Here is a 27589-nt window from a genome sequence, read left to right on the forward strand (position 1 = left end):
GTTTGTCCCTGAATCAACAAGCATTTGTTAGCTATTACTACAGGCCCCTGATATGGAGGAAAGAGGGCCGGATTTGGAGTTTGCAGACCTTCGCTCTCCATTCTCTCATTTACCCAGAGGTATATTAGCTGTGTGACCCTGAACAAATGTCAGCCTCTCCAATGCTCAATTTACTCTGTACAATGAGAAAAAACCCGCCGTGTGTACTGTCTTCCTCCCTGAGTTATGGTGAGGAAAGACCTCGGAGGAAAATATACAAATGAATTTTTATTTTTTATGTTTTGGGAGACTGTGTCAGAGTCCTGTTGTGGAACAAGCCCACCCCCAGGGAGTGAGGAATGACCTCGGTGGGAAGGCCGGGCCTTTAGCTGTGAACATGAGCTTCCATCGGATCAGGGCCAAAGCCTGTCTTCCACGCCGAGCGTTTTGGTCTCTGGCTTCTGTGGCCACAATTAGACAAAACCTAACTTGGGGAAACACGCCCCTCACAAGTCTTTGAGAGACTCTTCAGTGAGGCAGAAAACCCAGGTATTCCCTCCTTTCCCTTCTCTTTGTCATTTGAGTAACACAGGAAGGTGAAAGTGCACCTTCCTTAAAAGTATACATGCATGGTGATGGGGTGAGGTGGGGGCTGAGGAACAGAAATAGCGGAAGGAGGAGGAAGCTTTGGAGACAAAGTTGGAGCAAGCTGAAGAGAAGGGGACACAGGACATGATTTTGCCTTTACTCTGCCCTGCCAGAGTCAGCATTAAAAGTGTGAGTAGGTCGTACTGTGGGATCATAAGAGACGGTTGGAAAATAAGATGGGAGAGATGGAGAGAGAGAGAGAGAGAGAGAGAGAGAGAGAGAGAGAGAGAGAGAGAGAGAGAGAGAGAGAGAGAGAGAGAGAGGAGAGAGAGAGAGAGAGAAGGAATGAGAGCGAGACAGAGGTAGAGACAGAGACACAGAGAAACTCAGAGACAGAGAGATAGAGACACAGAAACAGAGATACAGAGAAAGAAAGAGAGACACAGAAACAGACAGACAGAGAAAGACAGGCAGAGATGCAGAGAAGATGAATGAGAACACTTATGTGATTCCTCCCTTTCAAGTGACAATGGGGACCTTGGGAACAGGGGATCCAACAGAGCCACGGACCCAGTCAGGAGACCATGAGGGGCTGGACAAGGCTGTGGCTGTGTGAGTAGGGAGAAGAGCAGGTTATGTGACACGTTTCAGAGGGAAAAAGATTTGGCAGCTGATTGAGATGAGTTGAGAGGAGTCACAATCCTGGGGAAACCCACATGTAGTGGGTAGGCTACAATGGTGATCCCACAAAAGAGATTTTCAGCAAGTCTTCCCATGTTCCAATCCCAGCGCCTCATCATCCTGGTGCTTCGAGGTCCCCGTGCCTCATGGTCCCGGTGCCTCGTGGTCCCGGTGCCTCGAGGTCCCCGTGCCTCGTGGTCCCGGTGCCTCATGGTCCCCGTGCCTCATGGTCCCGGTGCTTCGAGGTCCCGGTGCCTCATAGTCCTGGTGCTTCATGGTCCCGGTGCCTCGTGGTCCCGGTGCCTCATGGTCCCGGTGCCTCAGCAGCAGGGCTTTGGCTGCACGAGCCTGGCCTGCGTTATTCCAGCGAGATACCGGCTTTCCGCCGGCGCTGAGCAGCTCAGGACAGTGTCTGGAGAAAAGGGACCAGCCGCGGCTTCCCTCTCGGACCTCTCAGGTGGGCTCCAATCAGAGCAATCTCAGGTGGGGGGGGGGGCTGACGCTTCCGGATGCTCTGGTCCCTCCTGCGCCGGTGAGCTCCTGCCCAGGCCACGGCTCCCCAAGGGTCCCACCAGACTGTAGCCTTTGGCAGGCCGTGTGCTTGGCAAGGAGGGTCGGAGGCGGTGGGCTCAGGTGGGCGGCGGAGAGAGCTGGGACTCAGCTTCGTGGGCCAGCGGCTGCAGAATCCTCAGGGTGGGCGCTGACGCCCGCGCGGGGGGCTCGTTTCTGCTCGTTGGCCCAGGCCCACCCGGGTCCCCTCGGAGCGTCTCTGGGAGCGATGGCGCTGGAGCCTCTCGCTGTGATTAGAGATGCCGGAAAGTAGATGGAGAATCGGGGGCGATCTGAGTGCGGCTCAGGAGAGGAGGGTTCCCGGGAGAAAACGTAGGGAGGAGGAAGCAGCGCATGGAAAGGGCCAACCAGCATGCGGCTTGAGAAGACCCGAGGACTCAGCTGCGGGAAAGAGGTTGGAAGAAGTCCGGAAGTGAGTGGGAGGTGAGAAAGCAGAGGCTGAGACTGTGGAGAGCTTAAGCTAGGGTGTGGCTGGGATGGGAGGGAGGGGAAGCTTTTGTAAGGAGGGAGAAGATCTGACCATGGCTGCAGGCAGCAGGGGTGGAAGCAGAGATAAAGAACAGTTGGTTAAAGGGACTCATTCCCAGAGGAAATGGGACAGGCCAGAATCTGGACGCATCCAGAGGGATGGACTTTGCCAGTGGAAAAGCCAGAGAGGAGCAAAGGAGAAGAGGAGAAACTTTTGGGGTGTGAAATTGTGGAGAAAAGGGAACTCCGAATGCAGGGCCCGAGTTTTTCTATAAGGCGTGAGATGAGGAACTCTACTGGGGCGGAGGGAGAAAACCTGTGTCTCAGTTTCTCAACTGTAAAATGGGAATAACAATGAGGAAACACTTGTGAAGTGCTCAGCTTGTAGTATATAAATACTAGCTATTAGGATGATCTTCCCGCTTATAAGTTAGATGGAGTAATTGTCTAAAGTGTAGCCTCCATGTAAAATTAAGCAACTGCTCTCCAAGGTCCCTGCTGGCTCTGCAGAGATGACCGTGGGCACAAATCTGAGCATATCATTCTTACCCTTTAAACCCTTCTGGCTTCTCCAGTTGGCCATAAGGTAATATAAAAGTTCCATCACATAAGCCCTTCCCCATTCTTTCCCTGTGTACCTTTGCCATAACTCTTCCACCAAAATGGAAGACCATTTCTCCATCCCCCCTTCACTCTCTCACCTCTGTATTTAGTTGTATCTATCTGAGGCACTTTTCCTTCAAGGCTCACATCAGGGACTTTCCCTCCATGAGGTCTTCAAGATTATTTCCAGCTAAAAGGAATTAAGTCTCCAAATTTTCCTAGCAAATCTTGACTTGATCTGCCCTTTTCCTGTGACTTCCTGGAGATGCTTCTTATTGGTTTGAATATTGGATGAGTGATTATGATAGATATAGGAACAATAATAGATGTTATGAATAATTATTATAGCTAGGTGAGATGGCCCTTTTTGTGATACTTAGTGATAATAATAATATAATAAACAAGCACTCATATAGTACTTTAAGCACTTTACATGTTATTTCCTTCCATCCCTACAACAACCTGAAGATGTAATTCCTATTATTATCCCCATTTTTTAAGATGGGAAGATTGAGACTGAGATACTTCCTTCCTATGGCTCTCTGGTCTCATTAATGCAGTTATTCCTCCACTGGTATAAATATTAGCCCCTTCAAGCCTTCTCAGTCCCAAGGTTCTGGGTCGTGTTCTTCAAAAGGGCTTCTTCCATGGAGGATCTCTCCAATGTGTTGAAGGCTCTAGATCTTTTTACCTTTTTACAGTTAGGAGTTAACTCTTCAGATTAACTGATCTGAAATTAATCTTCTGCCTGTCAGCACGACCCCTCCCCACCCCCATCGCCATTCTCCCGCCTCATGGCTGGCCCATGACTTTGCCAATGGTTGGTTTTCTGCCCAGGACCACACTTGCCTTTTGAGCCTCGTGTTTAAAAGTCAAAGATCAAAGTGTAGTGGAGAAAGGCAGCTCCTCCTCCCAGTTAGAACTTCCTGTTCTTTGGGCCTGGATGATGAGGAGACCCCTCTTGGGAGCCTTGGTGGTTGGTGCTACGCAAGTATGCTGGTATCTAGAGTTCTCTCCCTTCCTCCTCCTCCTCCTCCTCCTCCTCCTCCTCCTCCTCCTCCTCCTCTTCTTCCTCCTCCTCCTTCTCTTCCTCCTCCTCCTCTTCCTCCTTCTCCTCCTCCTCCTCCTCCTCTTCTTCCTCTTCCTCCTCCTCCTTCTCCTCCTCTTCCTCCTCCTCCTCCTCCTTCTCCTCTTCCTTCCTCCTCCTCCTCTTCCTCCTCCTCCTCCTCTTCCTCTTCCTCCTTTTCCTTCTCCTACTCCATCATTTAGTGAATATGGATTACGTATAGGGGACTGTGGTGCTGGATCCCTGCCCTCAAGAGTCTAATTGGGAGGCAGAGCAAATGTTTGAAAAAGTGAAAAACAATTGAAAATAATGATAAGAAATGAGCAATCAGTATGTTGTCTGGGTAGCTGGGTGGTGCAGTGGGTAGAGCAGTAGGAAGATCCAAGTCCAAATGTGGTCTCAGGCAATTTATTAATTGTGAGGTTTGATGTCTGCTTGCCTTAGTTTCCTCATCTGTACAATGGGGATGATGATCTCCCAAGTTATTGTGAGATTTAAATGAGATCATCTTTTGAAAGTGTTATATGCCAGCTATTATTATTAGTTTATAATAGAGAAGTCGTATGTGAGACGGACATGTCTTTGGAGGCCCGGAGAGCTGCCACGAGGAAGAAGGATTGGATCAGCTGCTGGAAGAGGACGAAGGCAGGCAGATTCTGCCTCGATATGGGGCACTTTGTAAACAAGTCAGAGCTGTTCAAAAGTGCAGATCCCTCGAAGGGACCGTGGCCACCCTCTTCTTTTTACTGGCAAGAGAAGCGCCGGCAGGTTGGCTCAGGGCCTGTCCAGAGCCTGGTAGGTGGGAAGTGTCAGAGGTATGGCTGGAGCCCGAGCTCTCTTTCTGCTAGGCCCTGGAGTAGCTCTCCTCATAAGATCACCAGAGGTAGTGAGAACTTTCATTGCTGTCCCCCCAGTAACCTTGTGAGGAAGGTGGAACAGATATTCCCGAGCCCGTTTCACAGCTGAACAAACCGAGGTGATAGGTATGAAGGAGTGTATACAATGTCAGATACCTGTTAAATGACAGAGACTGAACTTGAGCCAGACCTTCAAACCCGGAGCCCGACGTGCTTTCTTTGGGCACAGCGTTTTTACTGGGGAGTCACGGGCCCTGATCGGAACTGTTTCTGGGCCCCGTTTCCACAGGATCCCCCATCATTACAGAACCCCGAGGATCAGCTCCTCCCTCGAGTCCATGCGTCGCCCTTCTGGCAGGTTCTGCTGCCCTTTGTCTGTCTGCGGGCCACGGTCCTCCCGGCTGGTGGATCAGGGAAGGCTTTAGGGTCCCGCCTTCTGCTGCCATTAAAAACGCCCAAGCGCAGCCTCTTACAGCAGAAACGAAGCAGGGTTGCTGGGAGTTTTTGTTTTACTTTCTTTGACCATTTTCAAGTCCATTTTCGAAGCCGTGTCTTGGTTACCTAGGGAACTAGCATGCAGCCTTCCTGATTTTATGAGAGGTGAGTTCAAAGTTGTCAGAATTGTTGGTTAGGTTTCAAGTGGTGACCCTTGTACTGCCTGCAAAGTAACGTAATTCTTATTTTTTATTAGTCAGAAAGCTCAAAGGTGGCCATTTCACAGAGGCCTTGATGGAAGAGCTTGGCAGAACAGAGAAAGAAAAAAAATGCTCTGGGGTCGAAGACATTTTGGTTTTTGTCAGCAGTTGGAAGCAGGGCTGTCGGGGGTATTTCAGGTAGTAGGATAAATAGCACACGCTGTGCAACAGCCCGATCGGTGGGCGATAGACAGATGGAGCGCTTATGAAACGCTGACCACGTGCCAGCCCCTGCGTGAAGGGCGGAGGCAAAAACAAAGATAGCCCCTGCCCACAAGAGGCTTCCGATCTGATGGGGAACGCATTAAAACGAAGTGAAAAGGGGGAGCCAGAGAGGAGAAAAGCATCCGACGGGATGCATTGAACGCCCTCTTCCACTCCATGCTTCAGGCTGGATTCACGGGACCCTCTAATAATGATCTTTCCCATTTTCATCCCATGGCCCTTCCATCAGAGCCCTCGTCAATAATCTCTCCAACTGCAGTTCTCTGGACTGTAGATCCCTGCGATTTAGAGTGTTTCAAATACAAGGTGATTTAACCCGACTCTTGTTGAATGAACAAACGTACAGTGAGTCGACAGCGGTTTCATTTTTAAGACTCTGACACATTTCAGAGGGAAAAAGATTTGTCTTGTTTTTCTTTCTGTTTTCAGAAACGTGTCTCTAGAACTGTTTCAATCACTCATCTTTTTTGCTGTAATCTATTACCCTGAAATAAGGTTCGCAGGAGTTTCCAAAATAGTTCCTTTCTTATTTACCATGGATGTGCCAGTTTTAGAGAACTGCCTTTGTGCTGATGTTACAGTTAGAGGAAGGTACACAAAACCTTGGCTCAGGTTTTTGTTTTAATTGTTTAAGTACCGTTCTTATTAAAAGAAGGTCGAATTGACCTGGATTTGGAGCTGCCTATTGATTCATCCTGTCCCCAAGTCCATCGTTCCCATTACCAGATCCAGAGTTAGGTGCGATGGGTTAGGTTAGAGAAAGATTTAATTTGTGATTTAGTTCTGAATGGCTCAGCTCTCCCCTAGGGATGGAGGTGACCACTACAGTGTGCAATGGGATCTCTGACCTCATAGAGTATGTGTGTGGAGGACATTTAAACATTTATTTGTGCATAAGAGATGGCTGATCACACCTGTGCATGTGTCTGGAGTTAGTTCTTTATGTAACAGAAATGTGCCGATACATGCAGATCAACCGGTCAGCATTTTTAAAGCACCTACTATGTGTCGGGAACCCTGCAAGATGCTGCTGGGGATAATGGAACAATTCCTCCCCTTGAGTACCCGATGAGCTTCCATAGGTGTGTGCTTGACAGCAAATTCATAAACGCAAATGAAATCATTTCTATTTACCGACACATGAATGTAGACTTATTTCAAAAAGAAGTCAACATAGGGGCAAACTGATTCCAAGATTCTCTCATTTGAAAAGAATGCCCGAGGGTGATTGGGCTTGCAGCGCCCTTCAATGGCAAGGGCCTGGCTTTCTTTCTGCTCCCCAGAATAGTGAGATGGAACAGAGGCAGAGCCAGGAAGAGCTGCTTTTAGACTTGATGGAGAGCTAATGCTGAAGGGAAGTGCTCCGGCCAGGATTTTTTGGGTTTGTTGTAAACTTTCTGGAGAAGCAATAGGATGTAGTTGACAGCCGGCTGACCTGGAGTTGGAGTCTTGCTCCCGACATAGATTAGCTGGATGCACTTTGGCAAGCCCTTAACCTCTCAGAGATGCCCACTAGCATTGGTGCAGAGAATTTTCATACCTGGAATTCTCTATGTTGATGAAATCAAAGATCCAGAACTCATCTTCATTCTTGTCTCCAGTGCCTAGAGCACAGTAGGTGCTTAATGAGTGCTTGTTGAATTAAACTAGAAATACATGAATAAACTATGGTGGGATGATGAGAAGGAAAGGGAAAGTGGAGAGGGGATTTTAGACACAAAACACCCTTTTAATACATGCATGAGGATAGTTAGATGGCACATGGACAGAAGGCTGGACCTATAGCCAGGAAGACTCATCCTTCTGGGTTCAAATCCAGCCTCAGACACCTACTACCTGTTCGATCACCTAGCCCTGCTTGCCTCAGTTTCCTCATCTGTAAAATGAGCTGGCAGTGATCAATCACTCCAATATCTCTGCCGAGAAAATCCTAAATAGGGTCATGACTGAAAAAGCACTGAACAAAACCCACATATTCCAAAGGGCGATTTAGACTCAATCCATATCAGAGGCCTTTGCTATAAAACTGCCAGTTTCATCATACCTTTTTCTTCCCATGTAGCCAGGTTTGACCAGGTCACTCCCCTACTCAAGAACCTTCAGTGGCTCCTTTTTGTCTCTAGGTAAAATAACCCTCCAGACATATTTCTTTATTTCCCTTCACGCACTCTCCATTCAGTCAGCCTGGTCTGCTCGTGGTTCCTTGACTTCTGTGCTCCATGCTTTAGGTCTGAGCCCTTCTGCAGGCCCTGTCCCAGTTTAGATTCTCATACTGTTTTCCTGAAGTGCTTAATAAATGCTTATTGGCGCAGGCCCTTCCTGATGTCCCTGGATCTCAGATCCCTTAGGTTACCTTTTGTTTATTTGCTTACCTATTGTAGCCCCCAGTAAAATGTAAGCTCTTTGAGGGCAGGAAATGAAATTTATTTCCATGTTGCCAAGATAAAAGCCCACTGCCTTGGGCATGGTAGGTGTTTAATAAATGTTTAACTGAATTGTAATCTGGTAAGACAATACTAGATTAAGTAAAAAGCATTTACTTTTTGATTATGCTTTTAACTCATTAATTGAAGATAGAAAATTCATCGAACTTATTTGTGTAATAATGCAATTAAATTCCATCAGAGACATTTATTAAGTTCCTACTATCTGCCGGTCCTCCTCTTGCATGATAGGGATGTAAAGTGAACCATTTCCTGCTCTGTGTATTGAGGGGAGCAGAAAAACTTTTACATAAAAGAAGAATGTAAACAGTCTTTTAAAGAGGAGAGAACATGGGCGCCTAGAGGTGGCCTTTGGACTGAGCCCTGGACAAGTGTAAGCATTCTGAGAAGAGGAGATGGGGCAGGAGCTTCTTGGAGGCAGGGAATGGTCCAACGACATCACGATGGTGGGGTCCAGGGGCGGTGGGTTTGACGGGTGGGATCGGGCCTGCAGGGTGAGCACACATCGGCCATTTGGGTCCCCAGCATTTTGTGCTGCTGCAGTTCTGCTCTGCTCACGTAGCTCAGAGCCCATGAGCCCACCACGCTGGGTCTCCCAGAAGTTCTTCAGAGAATCCTCGAGTCTCTTCTGGCCTCCAGGGGAATCTTGGCCCTGTGTGAGTTCTCTATCAAACGGTCTTCCAGTCATCTGGGTCACGGGCCTCCCTGCGGTTCAGCTGGATCTGGTATCTTATCTTGCCGGGTGATCTTCAGAACCACTGAAGACAAGTCAAATGGAAGTGGCTCAATTTCCTGACTGTCCCGCATTCAGCAAGGCGAACGCCACGGATCTGTAGACAGTCAGTTGGAGAGGGGTCCAATGTAACCCCCGCCTTCTGGCCCCCACTTTTTCCCCAATGCTGAGCTATCGCACCAACCTTCTCACCTCTGTGGACGTCCCCGAACAGCATCCTGCTAAAGCGAACCTAGCCACAGCACTCACAACTTCTCTCTTTTCTGTAACTGATGGTTCCACGGATGCACGGTGTGGTGCTGCTGGTGGAAAACCTGGTTTTTGTTTTTTTGGTGTTGCTTCTTGGGCCAAAATTAGCACAAGCAGAAGAATATCAATCCATGCTTTCATATCCACTTTGGGGGAATGTGAATTTGGAAAAAAGCCAGAGCGCTAGAAAATGGGAAAGTGTGATTTGGCCCATGTGAAGAAATAGATGTGTTTTATAAAGAGGTATTAAGGATTTTTTCACCAGCAAGCAAGATATTCATGCCTAATTTATCCTTCATGTTGGTGGGAGGAAGTGTTCTGAGTGACTCCCTCTGTCTTGGGATAAAATCCCAGCTATTCAGCCAAGAGTCTAAGGTCCTCCAAAATCTGGCAACTTCCCTTTAAGTTTTAATTCACTTATTCCCAATGAACTTCTTTTTTTTAATTAAAGCTTTTTGTTTTCAAAACATATACATGGATAATTTTCAACATTCACCCTTACAAAACCTTGCGTTCTAATTTTTTTCCCTCTCTTCCCCTCACCTCCTCCCCTAGATGGCACGTGACCCAATATTTGTTAAACATGTGCAATTCTTCTATACATATTTCTACATTTATCCTGATGCACAAGAAAAATCAGATCAAAAAGGAAAAAAAAAATGAGAAAGAAAACAAAATGCCAGCAAACAACAACAAAAAGAGTGAAAATACTATGTTTGTGATCCAGGCTCAGTCCCATAGTCCTCTCTCTGGGTATAGATGGTTTTCTCCATCACAAGATCATTGGAACTGGACTCAATCATCTCATTGTTGAAGAGAGTTATGTCCATCAGAATTGATCCTTATAAACTTCTTTAAGCTCTCCACAATTTAAACATTTAGATAGAAATAGTTAATAAATGTATCATGCATTTTAGATAAGTTCTCTGCTTTCTTAAACAGTCTATTGGCTATCCTTTAGCATATATAGCATATTATACATATATATAGCAATATATAATGACATGGGGTCATAATCATGATCACTATTTGACTATCGTAGAATCCAGCCTGGATATGTATTTTTCTGGAGGTTGGAGTGGATAAGAGGTATAAAGTGCATGGTCTCTGTGATTGATATTGTTTTTTAGAGAACTTTTGTTTTGCTGACTTCTGGTTGCGGTTTATGATCATGTTTTAGATGGAATCTGGCTCCTGGATAAATGGCATATTATTGCAGCTGTGTGATATTTGGGCTTTAAAAACTTCATGGGATCATAAAATTTAAATGTTGATTTTTAGAAATCAATGAATACAACTCCTTCCTTTTACAGATGAGGAAATCCAGTCCTAGAGGGTTAAATGCCTTGGCCGGGTTACACAATAAAGCAGAGTGAAAGACCAGTGCCCATTCCATCATACCACACTCCTCCTCCTTGGTGCAACATCTTGTTTTGGACAAGGAGACAAGAGTAGACCTAATTCCCACTGGAGCAATGGTTTATCCATTTCTCACTTCTGAAGTCTGAGCCAACAAAATGACTTTTTAGATAGATTAGTTTCTGAGTATTAGCCATCATGAATAGTGAATCGTTTTTAATATTATATATTTTTGTGACAATAATATACTTGATTTAACATTTAAACATGATGAGTAACTACTTCTCTAGAATAATAAATTACAGAAAATTTCATTGTCTTTAAAAATGTGTTATTGATATTCTTCTTTTGCATTGTTTCCCTTTGCCGGGACTTCCCTCCCCCAAACCAAACAGGATCCATCATTGTAACAAAGAAGCCCAGTTAAACACTGTCAGCACGTGGGCCCAAACTGACAATACATCATGATTTGTTTTCTATAAAAGTATAGTGGTCCTAAACAGCAACTTCATAGAAATACAGTTTCACAGACAAATATTTAGACCTAATAGGGATCACGATGGGAAAAGGACAGCTTGGAAATATGACTGCTACTGATTTAGTTTTTGTTTTTCGATAATAAGAATGTTAGTCACTGTAAAACTAAATGATCAAAGTAGGAGAATTGGGAAATAGACTGCAGAGAGAGTCCACGATGGATTTTAGTTAGTACATTTGGGCCAGGGTTTCATACCTTCTTACATTCAAAATAAATTTAGACATTAGCTCTGCCATTTGGAATTAAAGCTCTGCCTTGATAAATGGTGACATTTTAATCTGGTATTGGGCATGCATTAAATCTGCTCTCGTGGGATCTTCATTAATTGTCTCGAGAGGAAAGGAAAATAGCACACTAGGAAACCGATAGCAATAAATTGGGAGTTTGTATAAGAACAGTGAAAGACAAGGGGAAAAGAAATTGGTGATTTTAATTATATTTGGAGACTTTTAAGTTACATTCATGTTGAAAGAACTATGCATACTTCATATTTAAAAAAATGAAAGGGAAACCATTTAATGAAAAATAGCCTAAGGCGTTTACTTAATAGTCCTAAAAATTCAAGGAGTAGTGTCCTAGGAAAGCCTGTCTAATAATCCAAAGGAGATGAAATTTGGTCTTGTGAACCTTTCAGAGACATCACCTATTCAAATGCTAGTGTTGACATTTTTATATACCATTTGTTAATTTTGAAAAACGTGCAGGCATAGAGAAGTGACTTTTCAAGACCTCATAGATAAATTAATCGAATCAGGAACAGGAATAGAATTTCCTGACTTTACCCAGTCCCTAGTCTTATAGCACACACAATTATTTTTGGATGGATTGATAACTGCAGCAGCTGAAGTGTTGTATTGAATTCCAGGCATCTTTATACTTGTAGAAATAGCAATCACGGGCAATTATTAGAATTGTAAAAATGAATAAGGGTTTAGAGCAAGTGATTTAGGAAATCTCAAGGTAGCTACATGTTAACGATGTTACATGACCGAAAAGAGAGGTAGAGTTAAATATTTAAAACAAAGTTAAGACAAATTTGCCTAAATATTGAGTATTATAATATTTTTGACATGTGGAAAAGGGGAAAATCCTTCTTTGTTCTGTACTTTAAAGGTAATTAAAATTAGAATATATGGAAAAGTAAGAGAAATTAATTGTAAGGAAGAATTTCCCACTGACAAAAGGTTGAATGAAATGAATAAAGCATTTTCTTGCATTTTCTGTTTGGGTGATCTGCAGGGGGGAAAGAGCCTTTTTTTCTCTTTACAGAAGATTAGAAGCTCCTGAGATAAAGATGCATTGCCAGAGTTTCAGAAAATGCCTGGGAGCATGGCATCCTCTCAGGAGTGGAACTCTAGGCTAACATTCTGGGGGCTGGGGAAGAGGGAAGCATAAGATTTAAACCCATGGCAGGGTTGTTGATGGTAGTTAATATCTGTGGAAAGTGACTCACTAAGCAGCTGTAATAATTCCTAGAGAGGGCACATTTACATTGCTTTAGTCACACAATCTATATAATTATTTATGCCACATAAATCCTCCTTCCATACACTTACTGAGGTTTGACTTCCACGTTTCTCCAGAGAATTAATAAAATCCACAAAATCAGTTCCTATCTTCCATTTTCATAGTGTTTTCTCTTTTTTCTTTTCTTCCCTTCCTCCCTCCCTCCTTTTCTTCCTTCCTTCCTTCTTTCCTTCCTTCTTCCTTCCTTCCTTCTTCCTTCCTTCCTTCCTTCCTTCCTCCTTCCTTCCTTCCTTCCTTCCTTCTTCCTTCCTTCTTCCTTCCTTCCTTCCTTCTTTCCTTCCTTCCTTTCTTCCTTCCTTCCTTCCTTAATCTGGTATTGGGCATGCAATACCTTCTTCCCTTCCTCCCTCCCTCCCTCTTTCCCTTCTTCCCTCCCTCTCTCTCTCCTTCCCTCCCTCCCTCCATCCCTCCTTTCCTTCCTTCCTTTTTCCTTTCTTCCTCCCTCCCTCCCTCCCTGCCTCCCTCCCTCCCTCCTTCCCTCCCTTCCTTCTTTCCTTCCTTCCTTCCTTCTTTCCTTCCTTCCTTCCTTCCTTCTTTCCTTCCTTCCTTCCTCTATTTCTTCCTATACCTCTCTCTTTCTGTCATCTTTGTTGCTGTCTGCCTGCCTTCCATTCTTTGACTAGAACTATGATCCCTGTAGTTTAAGGAATTCCCATTGAGCCTTCTGTACCAGGGCAGAACAGCATCCTCTATGTACTTGCCGGTTTAGAGAAATGCTTGAGATTTCTAGTGATTTTTCCAGTGTCCTAAGCCAGCACATGTCAGGAAGAGGACTCAATCTTAGGTTTTCCTAAGGTCTCTATCCAATACATGATACTACTTTCTTATTAGCTAATTTTGTGCTACAATTATTAATGATGTCCTCATTTACATTTGCTCTAAATGTTTATTTTTTGATGTTTGCATCTTGTTGTTCAGCCAGATGACTTACATTTACAATTACATTGTCTCATAAAATAATCCAGTTAATCCTTTAATAATATTTTCTTGCTTCAAAGATTCTTTCTATGTTTATCTGATTAAATATTTTTGAAGTCTGTAACCAATTTACCCCAATTTGATAATGAGGTGGATGGTTTTATAAGGGAAGTTCCAAAAATACCGAAAAGATTAAAACAAAATGTTAAGAACACAAAGAAAAATCATCTTTTGTCCGAGGAACTCCATCCTTTTGACATTTGAAAGTCGTTTTAGTGCTCTTTCTTTAGAAAGTTAATATTATAAAGTACTTATATGTAAGACTTGTTACCTTCAAATACTAAACAAAAATATGTTTAGGTCCTAGATGGAATTCCATGCAAGTTAATGGTGTAGTCAAAGTCCTGAGGGATCTTGCTCAGAGGCTGGTTTTAGAAATTATGAAAGAAATTATGAAAGTAGCAGGGCTGGGGGAATGCATAAGAACGCCACATGGAACAGTCTCCTTAGAAGTCCCGCTTTGTCCTATTTGGAGGTAAAAAGACAACACAATGTCCGCTGCAGACACTATTCGGTGTAAGCCGTCCCTGGGACCATCCACCTTGTTGTACGGGGCGGGGTTCCAGAGTGATCCTTTCTGGACGTTATTGACAAGCTGACAAACAGATCCCCGCGCCTCACAAATAAGCATCTGGAGACATCTTCCCAGCACAATAAGCTAGCCCTCTGACAGAGGAGACAGAGCCCCGAGCCAGCCCCCTAATGGTGTAATCAGGAGCGGCGCAGTGAATCATTAGAAGCCATCTGCATGTCTTGTGTGCCCCTTTCTGTAAGGGGAATAGGGCCTGCACTATATTAGCGTCTCAAAGCTCCTTTCAAAAACTTCAAATCCTTATTTAGGCACAGCCCTACAGTGTCGCGAATAAGACAAACCCAAGTATTCATCGCAGCTCCTCCTCCCACTTGTGCCTGAAAATTGTAAGCAAGTTAGGACCCATTTAATATTATTCCAGACCAGAAAATGATTCCTGTGTGCTTAGGAAATCTGCTGCGCTGGAAGAAGGTGAAGCCGGGGATCTGGGACCACCTCTGCCATGTGCATCCTTCAGATTGCCAGCGAGCTTAATGGGAACCTCAGCAGAGGTTACGCGGGGTTCTTACAAGCAAATGCTAATTATTCAGACTTCTGAAGCTGTTTTTCCTCCCTCAGGATGAACTTGACTTCTAATCAGATCTTTAATGTGCTTTCCTCATTAGAACGCAGTGGGTAAATAAGTCTCGATAGGATTTTTTTTGTAGGTTTGACATCCAGATAAGCAAACCTTCCTTCAAACTACCAGCGATAATGACTGGGCTTACCTAAAATAAAACTTGGTGCTTATGTCGCCACAGAGAACGTAGGAGAGGGAAGGGTCTTTGCAGTGAACTTTGCCTGGTCCTGCCCCAAAGGGTCACTCGCTCTACTCTGTTTAACCGGGTTTGCGGCGCTAATAAACTTGTGGTTCAGGAGGTGGCTCGTTAGATGCTTGCGTCACTGAACAAGTCAACTGAGACGACAGGAGAGCCTTTAATATGTTGCAGTGTCTGATGCAGATTCAAGATGTGTTGTGAATGTTATTTGTGTCTCCACCGAAGGCTTGCTGTCATGCTCTATCCTTTCCAATCTGCCCTACCAAACCCTAAAGCCTCTGCCTAGAAAGGCCGGTGAAGGATTTGGGAGATGGGTGGAGGAGGAACTGTATGTCAATGAGCACTTGTGGACAAGGTGTCTACACTGGTGAAATTGCCTTATTTGGAGTCCTGAAGTCTGAAGCTAAATCATTCACAGGTGTAATTAATGACAATTCCAAGAAAAGCCTCTTAACCAGATCTGCCTGATCTACATTCTTAGAAAAGGAACAGTCATGTCTCCTCACATTAATTCTTTTTTTAATCTGTAAACACGTTTTCTCATTATATTTCAAGAATTTTGTAACCGTCGGAGAGCATTCACAGTTGTAGAACGCTATCTGTTTCGGTTCTTCCCAGAGAGGAACCAGATGATAAGGGCTGGGCGGTAGGTTAGTATTTAAAGTTCATTTTTAAAACTCCAGATCCTTTCCGAGAGTCAGCCCTCCAGCTCAGAGAATGAGACAAGCTGCAGTATTCATTGAAACTTTCCTCCCACTTGCTTCCACATAGAAATCATTCTTGTGCATAGAATGATCGCCCAGAGAGCCACGGAAAGGTGCATGGTGGGTGGAAGCAGGCTGCAGCTTCATACAGTCGTGATCTGCATATGAGAGAGGGCATAAAACACCATCCAGAAACTTGCATTGTGGGGGGACCACGTCCAGAATGAGACAGACAAATAAAAGAATGAGAAAAGCTAGCTGGGAAGTCTGAACATTACCCTGGTGACCTCCAGAGGGTAAAAGAACGAGAAAAAGGCCTGATGGAGTGCCCTGGGCACCGGGGGGAGACATGGAGGGCTGGCTACCCAGAGGAGACCCCAGGTCCCTCTAACTGCCCATGTCCGCCATTTGGCAGCGGACACGAGGAATTCCATTCAGCCGAGAAACAAGCTGTGCTTTGATAACTGGTGGAATTCTGGGGGTTTTGGACCAGACGTGGGGTCTCACTGATGAGGAAACTCTCCTTCCCAATGCAGAGTGGGCTAGAGGCTTGCAGAAGGGAAGGGACTTGTCCAGAGGCCGGCAGTCAGCACATCTCGGTCTCCCTGACTCTGGACCACCACACTTGGTGCCCCGTGTTTCCCTTTTTGCTAAAACAAGGTTCTGTGGCTCCCTGAATGCTCGGAAATAGTCGGATTGTCCGCCTGGGCTAGAGGGCAAGGTTCACAGCTTTATCGGGACCAGGCCACGTAGGGTGGCGAGGTCGCCCAGCCCAAACTCTGAAGGCCGAGTCCTCGGGATCCCAAGGGGCAAAGCAGTGGCCCAAGTTCCCCAGTGGCAGGAGCACAACTGTGTCTCTTGGCTCCTGACGAGGCTCCACAATTTTTCTTACCCTCACAGATCACTTTGAAATTTAGTCCATGATCTCTGAGGATTTCTATAGCAAAAGTATCACTTTTTTATAAGCTCTCTTGAATTTAGATAAATCTGTCCTCTACTAACCAACATCTGTTACCATCTTGTACTTTAAGCCATTGACACAGCCTACAAGGTCATAGGTCTCCTTTACCCATGATGCAGCATCATAGTAGGATTAAATATCCTTTTTTTTGTTGTTTATTTTTGAAGCCATTGGGCTCACATAACTAGTAAGTGTCTGAGGTCACATGGGAACTCAAGGTCTCCTAACTTCAGGGCTTTTGCTCTATTCACTGCACCAGCTAGCTGCCCCTAAGAATGATTATTTTGAGTATTATTTTTTAAGCTGGGTGATAGGATTATAGATGGAGAGCTAATGACCATTTAGCTCAATCCTCTCATTGTAATAATAAGAATTATTATTATCTAATAATTATTATTGTTATTAGTTAATAATTTCAGATAAGAAAACTGCAACCCAAGGAAGTTAAGTAATTTGCTAAAAGTTACCCAGGTAATAGACAAAGAAGCAATATAAATGCAGCCTCCAACTCCAGAGTTCTTCCTATTGGACCTTTTAATAATAGCAGTAAGAATCATAATAAAGAGGGAGACAAAGAGATGTCGGAGAAATGGCAAATAATTCTGTTATGATTCTACAAAATTATGGTAATACCTTGAATAATATTCAGAATAATAAGCAAAAAATGATCCAAATTAAAATAATTTGGAATTAGAACATTCTTATTTTTGAAAAAAAAAAGGAAAAGAAAAGAAGTTCAGTTGGAGAATCTCTTGCCTCTTACTTTCTCCTTTAGATAAGAATATGTTATTTTTGCTCCTGTTTCCTTGTTTTTCTATATCTGTAATCTGAAAACCTATCTATAATTGAGGGAGGAGGAAAATGGACAATAGGTTTCATGGTTCATATCGAGAAGGTAAATTCTATAGATTCATTGTCTAAGGCGTGCTTAGCTTAATTGGCTGGTGCAGATGCTGAATTGAAAGAAAGTTTAATTGCCAATGTCATTTATACTCAGGAACCACTGACACTGCGAGATAAATTCATTTATTTTTAAAAAGCAGATGTCTGTTTTTTCCCTCAGATTTGTGTGTTTGCTACATTTGTGGATTTGTATATGGAACATTGGGTTTGACCTTAGAAATGAAAAGGACGGAAACTTCTCTATTTCTAGGGAAGCTTCCATGTTCCTGATACAGTAAAGAAAACACTCCTAGTGTGGAGCAAAGTTACCATTTGTGATGGCTCCATAAGCAAGGGGAGACTTTTTTCTCTTTTGATGAAAGACCTAAACTGTCATTACATGAGATTACATTTCTCCCAAGCTCTCTTTCTCCTCTATTCTGTTTGTGGCATCTGGAGCAAGGTCTAAGAAAATGTTGGCTTGCATGGAAAGAAAATGCATTAAAAATTCAAATATTATTTCTTGAGAATCCCCCAAATTATAAGATCATAAGATCATAAAACCATAGCCTGGGAGTTGAAAATGGCCTTAAGAATTTATGGCCAAAGAATTAGAGAACATTATAAATGCATAATGGATAATTAGGATTATATTAAATTGAAAATTTTTGTACAAACAAAACTAATGCAGCCAAGATTAGAGGAAAGCAGAAAACCGGAAAAAGTGTTTATATCCAAGTTCTGATAAAGGCCTCATTTCTAAAAATATGGAGAATTGACTTAAATTTAAATTTATGAGAATACAAGCCTTTCTCTAATTGAAAAATGGTCAAAGGATATGAAAGAAGAAATTAAAGCTATTTCTAGTCATATAAAAATGCTCTAAATCACTATTGATTAGAGAAATGCAAATTAAGACTACTGCACGACTCTTAGATTGGGTAAGATGATAGGGAAAGATAATGACAAATGTTGGAGGGATGTGGGAAACTGGGACACTGATGCATTGTTGGCGTTGGGCAGTGATCCAACCATTCTGGAGAGCAACATGGAACATTCCCAAAGGGCTATAAAACTTCACATACCCTTTGATCCAGCAGTGCTATTACTGAGTCTGTATCCTAAGGAAATCATAAAGGAGGGGAAAGGACCCACGTGTGCGAAAATGTTTGTAGTGTCAAGAAACTGGAAAAGTGGATGCCCATAAGCTGGGGAATGGCTGAATAAGTGATGGTATGTGAATGTGATGGAATATTATAAGGAACAACCAGGGAAGACCTGGAGAGACTTACAGGAGCTGATGCTGAGTGAACGGAGTAGAACCAAGAGAAAATGGTACATGGCAACAACAAGATTATATGATGATCAAGGCTAACGGCTCTTCTGAACATTGAAGTGATTCAGGCCAGTTCCAATAGACTTGTGCTTGGCCGATTACACTATATATATTTTTGCTGAAGTCATTGGGGTTAAGTGACTTGCCCAGGGTCCCACAGCCAGGAAGTGTTAAGTGTCTGAGGTCAGATCTGAACTTAGGTCCTTCTGATTTCAGGGCAGGTGCTTTATCCACTGCGCCACCGAGCTGCCCCCTTTGCATATATTTTGAAAATAAAAGGCTATTATTTAAAAAAAGAAGAAAAGAAAGTGGCCTTAAAAACGCCTTTCATTTTATAGTTGTAGAAACTTTTCAGGGTAGTTAAGTGAGTTGCCCAAGATTATGCAACTAGAAAATGTCAGAAGTAGAGTTGAAGCTCAAGCTCTCTAATTCAAAATCCACGGCTTTTTCTACTGCCTCGTTCTTCCAGGTACCAGGTGTGAAGTGGCCATGGAGGGATATATTTTGAAGAACTTCTTGTCAATCTTCATATTAGTTGCCCAAATATAGGGTCTTGGGTAGTGAGTCAAAGGCAGAGGTGAAGCGGTGATCTACTCACCTCAATTTTAGAATGTGAGTTGGAGGGAAGGAGGGGAATTATCAGGCAGATGCTGTACACCTAAAGCTTTACTCTTGCTACCCTTGAGCACCTCTTCTTTATTCCCAACCTGTTTTGTGAACCCTGCTATTCTCTAGGCAATATGTTGGTAGAAACAGCTTTGGTTGGCTGGTAGCCGCTCTCCTGGACCTCCAGGATGGAAAAGGGACATTTCCTGCATGTGCATCTCTGCATGGACAGAGCAGACTGATGTCCCTCCCTCAAGAAGAGAAGCTGTTTTCGCTGCTGTAGAGACTGTCATGGATAGAAGTGGAATCAGGATTGGGTGAAGGGGGCTTTGACCCAGGGTACCAGTGTGTAGCATTCTCCCCGGGAGGATGGGCTTCCATGACTTCCTCTTCATGGTCCCGGCGACCTGGACCCGCCTGCGGTTCTGTGGAAGCTCGGAGCGTGACCACTCCCGAGGCGCTCCACAAGGGATGGCCCACTCCCGGTGCCCGCTCCAAATGAACTTTCTGAATCAGCGGGTCGGGCAGCCTGGGGTGATGCTGTGGAAGCTCGGCCGTGTGGGGGCACTTGGAGCTGCCCTGGGCTCTTTGGAGCATAGCCATCCCCAGAGTGGGAATTAAATAGTGTTAATCTGCGAGAGGGAGAGGCTTTCCTGGGAAGGAGGTATTCCAAGTTGTCCTTTGTTCCTGGCTCGCCAGCTATATCATCAGAGACAGAATGTCTCTGTGACTTAATTATGATGAGGATAATAATTGAAAGTAGGTGGTTATATTATGCCAGGGGAGATAATTAAATGGGGAAATTGTGCTATTAGCTAGGTTTTTAGTACTGTGTGGTACTATGAAAGATAACATTATGCTGGGACTGTAAGTTTTTTAGATTAAAAAATATTTACAGAGTCAACACTTCAGAGAACATTAAAATCATAAATTAAATTTAGAAAGCCTACTGAGAAGTCATGAAAATACTTTGGAAATTTCATAATCCGCTCTAATGAAACTATAGATATGAGTTTGCTGACCTTCCTTTTTCATCACGGGGGAAATGATTTTCTCTTCATCACAGCCTAGGATACTGACTCTTGCTGCAATCAAATTCTAGGTGAATATAAAGCCGGCTTCTAGGTCTGACAAAGGTTCTACTTTGTTCCACTGCCTTTGCCGGATTATTGGCGAATCATTTTTGATGGCATAGTGAGAACATTAGATTTAGAGTCAGACCTGGGTCTGAAAGTCTTCTGCCTCTGTGATCTTGAGGAGTGCTTAACCACTCTGGGTTTTAAAGTCCTTATCTCCAAAATGAGAGAATTGGCTTAGCTGATGTTCCAGGTACTTCTTAGCCAAATGTCTGCAATCCTCCCCAGTGTCCCGTTGATCTTCTGAGAAATTTCCAAATGTTTAGTTCATCACTCCACGAGACATTAAAAACGATAGAATTTTATAGAATGAGGAGGGTTATTAAAGATCTTAAGAATTAGACATCCCGATTTAGTACCTGAAGAAACTGGAGTTTCAGGAAAGTGAAATAAAGAGAGAAAACATTTCTGTTCTCTTTAAGGTGTGTGAACTTGCTTCCCCGTGTCCTCATTTTAGTTTCCAGGACATTGGGGATTAGAGATGCTGGGGGACTTGCCTAATACTCCTGCAGAAGTGAATGACCTTTTATTTCACCTTTCTATTACCCCAGATTGCCTCCCAGGCACGGGTGACACATGAGCATTTTCCATGTGGTTCTGAGTTCTGAGAAGCATCAGTTTTTTACATCCTTTTTAAAAATTAAAGCTTTTTTATTTTTCAAAACATATGCGTGGACAATCCTTCAACATTAGCCCTCTTTGCCCACGCCCCCTCCTAAATGGCAAGTAATCCAATATATGTTAAATGTGATAGAAATATATAGTAAATCCAATATATGTATACATATTTATACCATTATTGTGCCACACAAGAAAAAAAGAGCAGCAAAATAGAATGCAAACAACAAGAAGAGTGAAAAAGAAGCATCAATTTTTAAAAGAATTTTTTTTACTTTTGTATTTTCCTACTACAGACTCCAAGCTGAAGAAAAGAAAGAAAAATAGCAAAATTTTACATTAGCTCCACATTTCTACTTTATTCCTAAGGGCTTAATGCTTAATTTAAGTCCTGCTTTATGTTATGATTTAGGGGAGAGATTACTTACTTTTGGCATCTGAGTAGAAAATATAGGATGTCTTAAATATAAGCCTTAAGCAAGACATACAATTTTAGGTAAAGAAATAGTTTTTGTTTCCTGTAAGTGTAAGTTGAACTTGCTAATTTTTTTAGCTAAACATATATTTTTCATGTTAGAAGGAGTTTATTCTAGAATACTTATGCTTTTTACAAATATTTGAAATAGCTATCATACATTGGATTGAGAGCATAGATTTCCTAATAATCTCAATTCCTTATGCAAATTTGAAATCAAGCCAAAAAAAACCCAAAACCCAAAAAACAAAATGAACCTTGGAAATTGTGAGAATAGTAGAAATCAAATTAATTAGTGCTTATTTCACTTACAGACCTACCTGTAATATTCTGGGTTTTTTTTAAACTTTCCTTTCCTATTCGTCTAGTTTCTCTTTCTGGGAAGGAATGTTCTCTGAGGCCATGAAGATAAGGATTTTCTTCCTTGTACCTTCAGATTTTATCCCAAATATTAGCTGGGCCCAGAGAGAAATGAACTGATCATTCTTTTGTTGACTGTTTACAGAAAGCTGTGTCTTTATATACATATTTGATTTATGTGCAATGGAAGGGATTTGGGAACAAACTCCTTCTTTGCTGCTTCAGGGTTTTTGCCAATGAATATGTGTTGAGTGTGTTGGAAACTCTTGTCATCTGTGATCTGAGTTCTTGACACTGCCTCCTACCTTCTGTCCTTCATCCTTCATGATGGTGGGGGACTATCCCGTGCCATGAAGGCACTCTGATCCCGGAGACCCCTTCGCCCAAAGTTGATGGTGATGCTTGGGAGCTATTAAACAGTATTAAACCAGGCCTCCAGGGGCTTTTGGCTGCTCTCGAGGAGGTCCTCCTCCTCCCATCTCCATCCGGAAACACATCTGATCAGTACATCATCAGTGGGATGCTGAAGCAGGAAATGCTGGTCCTGTCACACCTGTCTCCCGGGAGACAAGGGGGAGGGGGAGGCCGGCTGCATCATCAAATTAAGAAGAGGTGGATGGGATCAGAGAGACCATCTGGCCTGATCGCCTCATTCTTATTGATCATGGAATTTTATATCCTCAGCATTTAGTGCAGTGCGTTGGTCAAAGGAGGAGCTTAATAAGTGCTTATTGATTGGGTTTTAATATTCTCTAAAGACAACAATGAACAGAAGACACGAGAAAGTTTCCTGTATATTTTAGCTCACAGTTTTCTTCTTATTCATTCTATACTTGAGATAGTGTGGCTTAGGAGGTAGAACATTGGATTTGTGGTCAGAGGTTCTTAATTCAAATCCTTATTCTATTATTATTTGTGTCTCCTTGACCAAATCATTAAATGTAATTTTCCTTGTTTATTAAATATGAAAATGTTTCTTCTATCTCAAAATTTATAAACTTTCCTTCTCTATCCTCAACTTATTTATTTAATCTATTTATTTGATATTTAATCTTTCTTTAGTTCATGTTTAACCAAACCAAATGCTTACTTTTTTCTTAATCAGTGCACCTCACAACTCCATATATTTTATTTAAATACCATCAGTTATAGAATATGTTAATTTTGGGGTGATTGATCTTTCGAGGTACAAATATACACCTATGTTTTTAGTCCCCTTTGGCTAATAGGCGACTTTAATCATTTGATGGATCTATGATTTCTTTCCACTGGTGTCAGTTATAATCCATTCATGTATGATCATCCTGACGTGTTTGTCAATTTCATTTTTGATTTACATTCTGTTCCCTCTGTTTTTACTAATTGTGTAAAAAGAAAAAAGTAAAACAAAACAACTTAACTTTCAAATTGATCATAAGCTATCCATATTTTTAAAAAAATATATTTTATGCATCCACTGGAATAAAAAATTCTACACTCACTCAAAGAAAGCCTTAACCAAAAATGGTCAGAACAGAGTCATTCAGGATGGCTTGATTTTTCTTTTCTGTGCAGAGGTAACATAAATCTCTAAAGTAATGAAAAATAACATAGTACTTCAATTTAAATAGACTTTAAAAAAAAATATGATTCTTTGTGTCTTCAAGGTACATATACACAATATAATGCTGAGGTTGCTATGGTAACTTTTGAATTGAATGATAGAATAAACAGTTGCACAAAACTTGACTAATCCATGGAGTTCTGAGAATTTTCAGTTCCAAGTTCATAGTATGCAAAACTTCTTACTCAAAGGGCATTTTGTTTATATATTTTGAAAATATTTTTCTATGCTAACTGAAGTACTTTTCTTTTTGATTAATTTAACTTTTAGGACCTGATGAATTCTTGAAAATCTATTTTATATAATAAAAGAATTTCAATTAATTTCTTTTAAAAAGCACTCCACTTTCAAACAAGCAGAAAGAAACCATAATCCTTTTCAATTTAATTTATCAATACGAACCATCCAATATAGCTGCCTAATTCAGCAGTGACTACTGACCCTTAATATGCAAGGATTTTTGAGAACTCTGATGAATGCAGATTTTCTTCAATTTAGGGTTGAAACCAGCTTAAAACTGACAGTGGAAATCATTAGACACAGGTCACAATTTTTTCCATCACCTCTCCTGAGAGATAATATATTTTTTTATGCAAAGCAATATTAATTCTGTAGGAGTTTCAAATAGCATCCAGGTCTAAATCAGAAACAGTTGTTTTGGATGAGACATTGTGAATGGGATGTTGTAAGGAGAGAAAAATTTTTTCATTTCTGTTGAATTCTTCATAGTCATGACTTGAAACTTCAAAACTATTTCTTGTTACAGTCAAATGAAATTGAAAGAGAAGACTTTATAAGAGTGCTCTGGCTCTAAATGCATTTCATTTTTTATAAATATATTTCTCTCTCTCTCTCTCTCTCTCTCTCTCTGTCTGTCTCTCTGTATATATGTATCTATCCACCTATCTATCTATGTATCAATCTGGCTTTCAGCTCATTCATTCATTTGAAAGTTATCCAGTAGGGTTTTCTTACTTCACGTACACTGTGGTATAAAGTTTGTGACAATGGTCTAATAAATTATTAATGGGGTGGGTATGGTGGGGAGGTCAACCTATCAGTTGGTTATCCTCAAAGTGGTTCAGCTTTAACTGGCTTTCTGAGGTAGAAATATTTCAAAATTTCCGAACACAACAACCATTTCTCCCCTTTTTGTTTCAGTTATTATAGTAAATTCTCATTTGTGAGATCAACAGTTTTGGCTTGTGCATCTTGGGGTGGGAGTGTGGGGGAAGAGTATTATGCCAACAGTAAGGGTGAAAAAAACATATTCTTTTCTATGCATGAAAATAATGACTAATCCCTTTACATGAGAACTGCCTTCTAGAGATTGTTTTTTGAAAATGTAACTCAATTGTGTAAGGGCATCAAAAAATACAAAGTTGGGTAGATTTTCTAGGATGAGAAGGAAAGAGTCTGGAAGGATTTCTAGGGGGTTTCACATTTGAAAAAAGCCCCTAGAGAACCTGGAATAATCAATTCTAAGGAAGGAAAAGGGCAGTAATATTTTATTAAAGAAATGTGAAAGGAGAATGCTGGTAGATAACTTTTAAACCAGCTGCCAAGAAAATGAAAATGGAAGAGAATAACCATATTATGTTACCACACAAGATGAAGTATTGCTATTTGATTTGCTCCCCTTCTTCCACCAAGACAGAACCAGGACCAAATGGGGAAAAACCAAAGAGAGGCAGATTTAGACACACTGTAAGGGAAAGAATTAGAATTGTCTTAAAAGGGGATGCTTTCTTAGCAGGTAGTAAGTTCTGTGCCATTGAAGGTATTTAAACAGTTCAGATGACTGCCTCTTCCAGAGGTGATGTGGTTCAGGTCAGGTTTCCATCAAATGGCTTCTGAGGAACTTGTTAGTGAACAGGAGTAAAAGGGGTCTCCTCTTTGGTAATGTATTCCTTCCTCACAGGAGCTCTTCACAAAAGGCTGGATGCAAACTTGTTGGAAATATGGAGAGGGGATTAGTTTTCCTCCCGGACTTGGACTTCCTGACCTTGAAGGACCTCCAAATGCTATGATCCTCACTCAGACTCTTGGCTCTCAGAGTCTCTGATTCTAAAACAAGAGAAATTTAAACTAAATATGAGGAAGAACTTTTTGACTGAGGCTGAGTAAATATGATGCCAAATGTCTGGATGTTTCAAGGGATTCGTCATTTTAAATGTTTGTAAAATTGACATCCACTGAAACTCTGCTGTATTAATGGATTAATTGCTTAATTGTTCTTGATTCACTTCACCCTAAAAAATAGATCTGATCAGTTGTTCTATTCTACTCTTTACATATTGTTTGGATAAAAAAACCCAAGATAATTCCCTACCTCTATTAAAATATTTAAGCTTTATTCATTAAGCATAACAACTACAGTTGACAACTTTTAACTCCAAATCAGCATTTGTATTATATAACTACAAAATATACAATTTTGTTTTACTTATATTTATAAAAGCTTTAAATATAAAATTATGAAATTCTCTATACATATAAAATATACAAACATTTTGTATGAGATATTTTGTAAGAATAAAAAGAAATACTGAAGAAAGACCACACATACTTGTTATTATCTATAAACTTTATATTATCTATAAAAACTTTAATTTTTCATGTTGAAATGTTTTTTTTTAAATCAATGATACTTTAATGAAACAAATTTTTATTTGGAAGATATTTAACATAATACAATAGTATGTAAAAAAATTTTTTAAAGTGTATTTCTCAATCTCCTCTCCTCAAAGATTTCCCCAAGAGTATCTTTTTGAGAGATTTTGACATATCTCATCCAATTCTGTAAGGGACAAAGCCTTTTTTCAAATTTGAATCATCCACATCTACAAACAAAGCAGCTTTGAATATGAGATGACCTCTCTCCCTGGGTTTTGCTGTTTCTTAAGGATTTCATAAGAAAACCCTTTTTCTGTTTATTTTCCATATAAGAAAACAAGAGAAAACTATAGTTTGAAAACTGGAGGACCTTGAATCTTCATAGCTCTCTGGTAATTCTTAGACAAATAACCATTATCTGGTTAGACAGCTCTAACATTCAGAGATAACATTTTGGGAAATACTTTATCTCTAATTAGGTAGATCAAATCTAAAACTGGAAAGGATTCTAAGGAAAAAAATAAGGACATTAGCTATCTAGGACAACCTTCTGATTCTTGTTCTGAAGAACGTGGCTTCTGAGGCTGAGAAGTAGTAGTAGTAGTAGTAGTAGTAATAGTAGTAGTAGCAATAGTAATAGTAGTAGTGATAGTTGTTGTAGTGGTAGTAATAGTAATAGTAGAAATAGTAGTGCTAATAGTACTAGTAGTAATAGTAGTAGCAGTACTAATAGTAGTAGTACTAGCAGTAGTAGTAATAGCAGTAGTACTACTACTACTAGTAGAAGTAATAGTAGTAGTCTACTACTACCACTAGTAGAAGTAATAGTAGTAGTACTACTACTACCACTAATAGAAATGATAGTACTACTACTAGCAGTAGTAGTATAGTAGTAGTAATACTAGTAGTAGTACTACTACCACTAGTAGAAGTAATAGTAGTAGTAGTACTATTACCACTAGTAGAAGTAATAGTACTACTAGTAGTAGTAGAAGTAGTCATAGTAGTAATAGTAGTAGTACTAGCAGTAGTAGCAATACTAGTAATAGTACTAGTAGTAGCAGTAGTAATAGTAACAGCAGTACTACTACTAGTAGTAGTAGCAGCACTAGTAGTAGTGTAGTACTAGCAGTAGTAGTAGTACTAGTAGTAGCAGTAGTAATAGTAACAGTAGCAGTACTATACTACTAGTACTAGCAGTAGTAATAGTAATAGTAGCAGTAGTAGTACTAGTAATAGTAGTAATAGTAGTAGCAATAGCAGTAGCAGCAGCAGCAGAAGTAATTGTTGTTGCTATTGTTCTCCTCTACCACCTCCTCTTCCTCCTCTTTTGGATTTTGCCTGAGCCATAAGCTTTAGACCATGAGAAATACCATAGGGAA

The sequence above is a fragment of the Antechinus flavipes genome, chromosome 6 (assembly GCF_016432865.1).
Source record: "Antechinus flavipes isolate AdamAnt ecotype Samford, QLD, Australia chromosome 6, AdamAnt_v2, whole genome shotgun sequence".
Classification (NCBI taxonomy): domain Eukaryota; kingdom Metazoa; phylum Chordata; class Mammalia; order Dasyuromorphia; family Dasyuridae; genus Antechinus; species Antechinus flavipes.